Source organism: Bubalus bubalis, chromosome 11, assembly GCF_019923935.1.
Source record: "Bubalus bubalis isolate 160015118507 breed Murrah chromosome 11, NDDB_SH_1, whole genome shotgun sequence".
Taxonomy (NCBI): Eukaryota; Metazoa; Chordata; class Mammalia; order Artiodactyla; family Bovidae; genus Bubalus; species Bubalus bubalis.
In genome coordinates, this window is record NC_059167.1 from 26,627,599 (window position 1) to 26,633,635 (window position 6,037).

Genomic DNA, 6,037 nt, shown 5'->3' on the forward strand with positions numbered 1-6,037 from the left:
CAACAAAGGTCCGTCTAGTCAAGGCTATGGTTTTTCCTGTGGTCATGTATGGATGTGAGAGTTGGACTGTGAAGAAGGCTGAGCACCGAAGAATTGATGCTTTTGAACTGTGGTGTTGGAGAAGACTTTTGAGAGTCCCTCGGACTGCAAGGAGATCCAACCAGTCCATTCTGAAGGAATCAGCCCTGGGATTTCTTTGGAAGGAATGATGTTCAAGCTGAAAAGCCCAGTACTTTGGCCACCTCATGCGAAGAGTTGACACACTGGAAAAGACTCTGATGCTGGGAGGGATTGGGGGCAAGAGGAGAAGGGGACGACAGAGGATGAGATGGCTGGATGGCATCACTGACTCGATGGACGTGAGTCCGAGTAAACTCCGGGAGTTGGTGATGGACAGGGAGGCCTGGCGTGCTGCGATTCATGGGGTCGCAAAGAGTCGGACACGACTGAGTGACTGAACTGAACTGAACTGAATTCCAAGACATTTATAATCACCCAAAAAGAAACCCTGCTAGCAGTCACTCCCCATTCCCTCCTCTCTAACCTACCTTGTCTTTATGGATTTCCCTATTCTGGATGTTTCATACCTTTATAATCACAGAATATGTTGCCTTTTCTGTCTGGCTTCTTTCACTTGGTGTGATGTTTTCAAGCTTCATTCACCTTGTAGCATTCCTTTTTATGACTATATAATATTTCATTGCATGGATATACATATTTTGTTTATTCATTCATTAGTTGTTGATCATTTGGTTTGTTCCACTTCTTTGTCCATTGTGAATGATGCTTCTTTGAATATCTGTGGGCCAGTTTTGATGTAAACATATGTTTTCAATTCTCTTGGGTATATACTTAAGAGTGAAATGCTAGGTCATGTGGTATATACTAAACTTTTTGAGGAACTGACAGTTTTCTTAAGTGGTTGCAACACTTTACATTCCCATCAGGAATGTTGTGAAGGTTCTGATTTCTCCACATCCTCATCAACACTTGTTCTTCTCTAGCTTTTTGCTCATAGCTATCCTAGTGGGTGTCAAGTAAGATTTCACTGTTGGTTTAACAACTAAAAATGTTGAGTGCTTTCTCATGTGCTTAGTAGCCACTTGTACATCTTCTCTGGAGTAATCTTTATTCAAACTTTTTGCCAATTTTTAAATTGAACTACTTTTTATTGTCAAATTATAAGAGTTTATTATGTATTCTTAATACTAGACCCTTATCATATATAGGAGTTGCAAATATCTCCTCCCATTCTGTGGATTGTGTTTTCACATTTTTCTCTATTACAGCTTTATTGATAAAACAAACAACGAATATATTGAATTATATATCAATCGCTAACAGCTTTTTAAAAATATAATTCACATGCCATGAATTCATCATTAAAATGTACAATTCCATTTTCTTAGTATAGTCAGAAATTGTGGTACAATCATTACCCTAATTTTCTATTTTATTATTTTTATTCGGCTTCACTGGGTCTTAGTAGGAGTGTGTGGGATCTAGTTTCCCAACCAGGGATTGAACCCAGGTCCTTTGCACTGAGTGCCGAGTCTTAGCCACTAGACCAACAGGGAAATCCCCCTAATTTTTTTTAATGTTCTTTGAAGTACAAAAGTTATTAATTTTGAAGAAGTCCAATTGATCAATTTTCCTCTGGCTGCTTAAGCTTTTGATATTATTCATATTTAAGAAGCCATTACCTAGCCCAAGATCAGGAAAATTACTCCTACCTTTTAAGAGTTCTCTAATTTTAGCCCTTATATTTAGGCTTACGGTTTACTTGAGTTAAATTTTACATACAGTGTAAAGCAGGGACCCAACTTCACTCTTTTGCTTGCACATACTCTCTCACTTGTTCACGATGATAAAATCAGCTGGCATGTTGTAAGCTTCTTTTGGAGGGACTTTCGTGGAAAAGGACCAAGGAAGGCCTTGGGCCAACAGCATGCCAGGAACTCAGTCCTGCCAACAACCACTTGAGTCATGCTGGAACCAGATGACCTCTCTTTTGCAGCATTCCCCACCGTGGCAATCAGTTATCTGAATATTCGATCCCTGTCTTTCTTCCCCAAGACTGTCAATTCCAAGTCAGAACTGGCTATATCATTTCTATACTGAATTCCCAGGACCAAACATGGTTACCCAGCACAAAGTAAATGAAAAAAATGAATAAACAATGGAAGGAATTAATAAATGAAGGACAATAAAGCCTCACAGGTCAGAAAGAAGGCAGGAGGAAAAAAAAAAAAAAGCCCAATGCCTTAGTAAGACAGTTATAAAAGTCTCAAAATTCCCAGGACTTACTTAAAAAAAAAAAAAAAAAAAAAACCCATAAAAATAAAATCATGTCAACATGTTCCAGATAAAAATTTGTTATGACAGAGTGCATTATAACCAAATTCTCTGTGTAAATATAAAGTTCAACAGGGGTTAGTTCAGGATTTTTTTCTTTTCTCCCCGCCTTTCCCCCCTGCAGGATCTTTATTTGAGAAAAACGTTGCAATTTTAACAGGAGTAATTGGAGCTGACCTGGAACATAAGGGATGACAGTGAAGCCAGGCTGTATGTTGCACAGAAGATGCCCCACATGATCAACAGGCTGGAGCTGCTGTTCCTCTGCTCTTGATATTAAATCTGGGGAACCTTTAGCTAAATGCAAAAAGGAGGATTTTTGAAATTTGAGGATAAACCCGTGGCCACAGGAAGGTAAATTCACCAGTTGTTTTAGTCAGTGAAACTCCTACAGGACTTTTTAAAGGATAATACTGCATACAATCAGAGGTCAAAAAACAGCTTCCTTCAACTGGCTCCCTGCAAGGGCATGCAGGGCTCGGCTCACCTTTGCAGTCCGCTCTTCTTCCTCTCCGCCTCGCACACCCTCCCCCCTGTACACCCATGACTCTTGCCATCCTCGGTCACAGGACATAACTTTTCATCTCTGTGCCTTTGTACACTGTCTTTCTCTGATTGGAGGCTCCTGTTTAGTGCCACCCAGTCCCCACAACACCAATTTCAAAATCTGAATGCTCCTGATTCCTCTGGAAAAGTGAAAACTGAGAGTGAAAGTCACTCAGTTGTGTCCCACTCTTTGCCACCCCATGGTGGCAAACTATACAGTCCATGGAATTCTCCAGGCCAGAATACCAGAGTGGGTAGCCTTTCCCTTCTCCAGAGGATCTTCCCAACCCAGGGATCAAACCCAGGTCTCCTGCATTGCAGGCAGATTCTTTACCAGCTGAGCTATGAGGGAAGTCCGATTCCCTTGGAAGTGAGGGCTCTATTGATCTGTCCTCAAAGGGTACTTGGATTTATCTCTTTAAAGGTCTCTAACTCATTCAATGTTGTATCACTAGCAGGTATGTGTTTTACTGATCCTTTCTTTACTACCCAGACCAGAGGATATGGTCTCTGTCTTGATGATCTTTTTTCCTTACACAACCCAGCACAATGCTGTGGATGGAGCAGGGGCTTGAAACTTAAGTTTTGTTAAATAAACAAATTAAAAAAATCAATGAAATGTACATGCTAAAAGGCCTTTAAATGAGTCAGATGTACTTTATATCCCAATGCCAATAATAATATAGCCATAGAAAGAGATTTAATGTTAAAAATATTTTGTCTTTTTATGATATATTGTTTTCAGATGTACCAATTACTCTCTCTCATAAAACAAAAAGGAACTCAAAAATGAAGAAACAGAATGTTTCTTCACTAGTCCACTAGAACACTGGCGAAATGTCCTAATTATTGTTCATTCCCTAAATCGTGTCTTACTCTTTGTGACTGCAGCACACCAGGCCTCCGTCCCTCACCATCTCCCAGAGTTCACTCAAGTTCATGTCCATTGCATCTGTGATGCTATCCAAGCATCTCATCCTCTGCCTCCCTCTTCTACTTTTAGCTTCAATCTTTCCCAGAATCAGGGACTTTTCCAGTGAATCGGCTCTTGGCGTCAGGTGGCCAAAGTACTGGAGCTTCTGCATCAGTCCTTCCAATGAATATTCAGGGTTGATTTTCTTTAGGATTCACTGGTTTGATCTCCTTTCTGCCCAAAGGGTTCTCAAGAGCCTTCTCCAGCATCACAGTTCAACAGCATCAATTCTTTTAAGGTGCTCAGCCTTCTTTATGATCCAACTCTTACATCCTTACATAACTACTAAAAAGACCATAGCTTTGACTATACGGACCTTTGTTGACAAAGTGATGTCTTTGCTCTTTTTTTTTTCCTTTGCTTTTTAATACACTATCTAGGTTTGTCATAGCCTTCTTTCCAAGAAGCAAGGGTCTTCTCATTTCATGGCTGCAGTCACCAGCCTGTGATTTTGGAGCCCAAGAAGAAAAAAATCTGTCACTATTTCCACTCTTTCCCCTCTACTTGCCATGAAGTGATGGGACCAGATGCCATGATCTTCGTTTTTTTAATGTTGAGCTTTAAGCCAGCTTTTCCACTCTCCTCTTTTACCCTCATCAAAAGACTCTTCAGTTCCCCTCACTTTCTGCCATTAGAGTGGTATCATCTGCATATCTGAGGTTGTTGATATTTCTCCCAGCAATCTTGATTCCAGCTTGTAACTCATCCAGCCCAGCACTTTTCATGATGTACTCGGCATATAAGTTAAATAAACAGAGTGACAATATACAGCCTTGTCATACTCCTTTCCTAATTTTGAACCAGTCAGTTGTTCCATGTAAGGTTCTAACTGTTGCTTCTTGACCCGTATACAGGATTCTCAGGAGCCAGGTAAGAATGATCTGGTATTCCTACTCTTTAAGAACCTTCCACACTCTGTTGTGATACATATAGTCAAAGGCTTTCGTGTAGTCAATGGAGCAGAAGTAAATGTTTCTGGGGAATTCCCTTGCTTTCTCTATGATCCAACGAAAGTTGGCAATTTGATCTCTGGTTCCTTTGCCTTTTCTAAACCCAGCTTGTACATCTGGAAGTTCTCCATTCAAGTACTACTGAAGTCTAGCCTGAAGGATGTTGACTATAACCTTACCAGCATGGGGCTTCCCTGGTAGCTCAGTCGGTAAAGAACCCACCAGCAATGCAGGAGACCCCAGTTCAATTCCTGGATTGGGAAGATCCCCTGGAGAAGCGATAGACTACCCACTCCAGTATTCTTGGACTTCCCTTGTTGGCTCAGCTGGTAAAGAATCCACCTGCAATGCAGGAGACCTGGGTTCAATCCCTGGGTTGGGAAGATTCCCTGGAGAAGGGAAAGGCTACCCATTCCAGTATTCTGGCCTGGAGAATTCCATATACTGTACAGTTCATGGGGTGGCAAAGAGTTGGACACGACTGAGCGACTTTCACTTTCTTTCACTTTACTAGCATAGGAAGTGAACCCGGTTGTCTGGTGGTTTGGTGGCTCAGATGGTAAAGAATCTACCTCCAATGTAGGAGACCCAGGTTCGATCCCCAGGTTGAGAAGATCCCCTGAAGAAGGGAATGGCAAGTCACTCCAGCATTCTTGCTTGGAGAACTCCCTGGACGGGGAGCCTGGCAGGCTACAGTCCATGGGGTCACAAAGAGTCGGACATTACTAAGTGACTTTCACTTCTGAACATTTTTTAACACTGCCCTTCTTTAGAATTGGGAAGAAAACCGACATTTTCCAGTCCTGCGGCCAGTGCTGAGTTTTCTAAATTTGCTGACATATTGAGTGCAGCACTTTAACAGCATCATCTTTTAGTATTTTAAATAGCTCAGCTGGAATTCCATCACTTCCACTAGCTTTATTAGTAGTAATGCTTCCTAAGGCCCACTTGACTTCATACACCAGGATGTCTGGCTCTAGGTAAGTGACCACACCATCATGGTTATCTGGGTCATCAATACCTTTTTTGTACAGTTCTTCTGTGTATTCTTGCCATCTCTTCTTAACCTCTTCTACCTCTGTTAAGTCTTTACCATTTTTGTCCTTTATCATGCTCATCCTTGCATGAAATGTTCCTTTGATATCCAATTTTCTTAAAGAGATCTCTAGTCTTTCCCATTTTATTGTTTTATTCTACTTCTTTGCATTGTTCA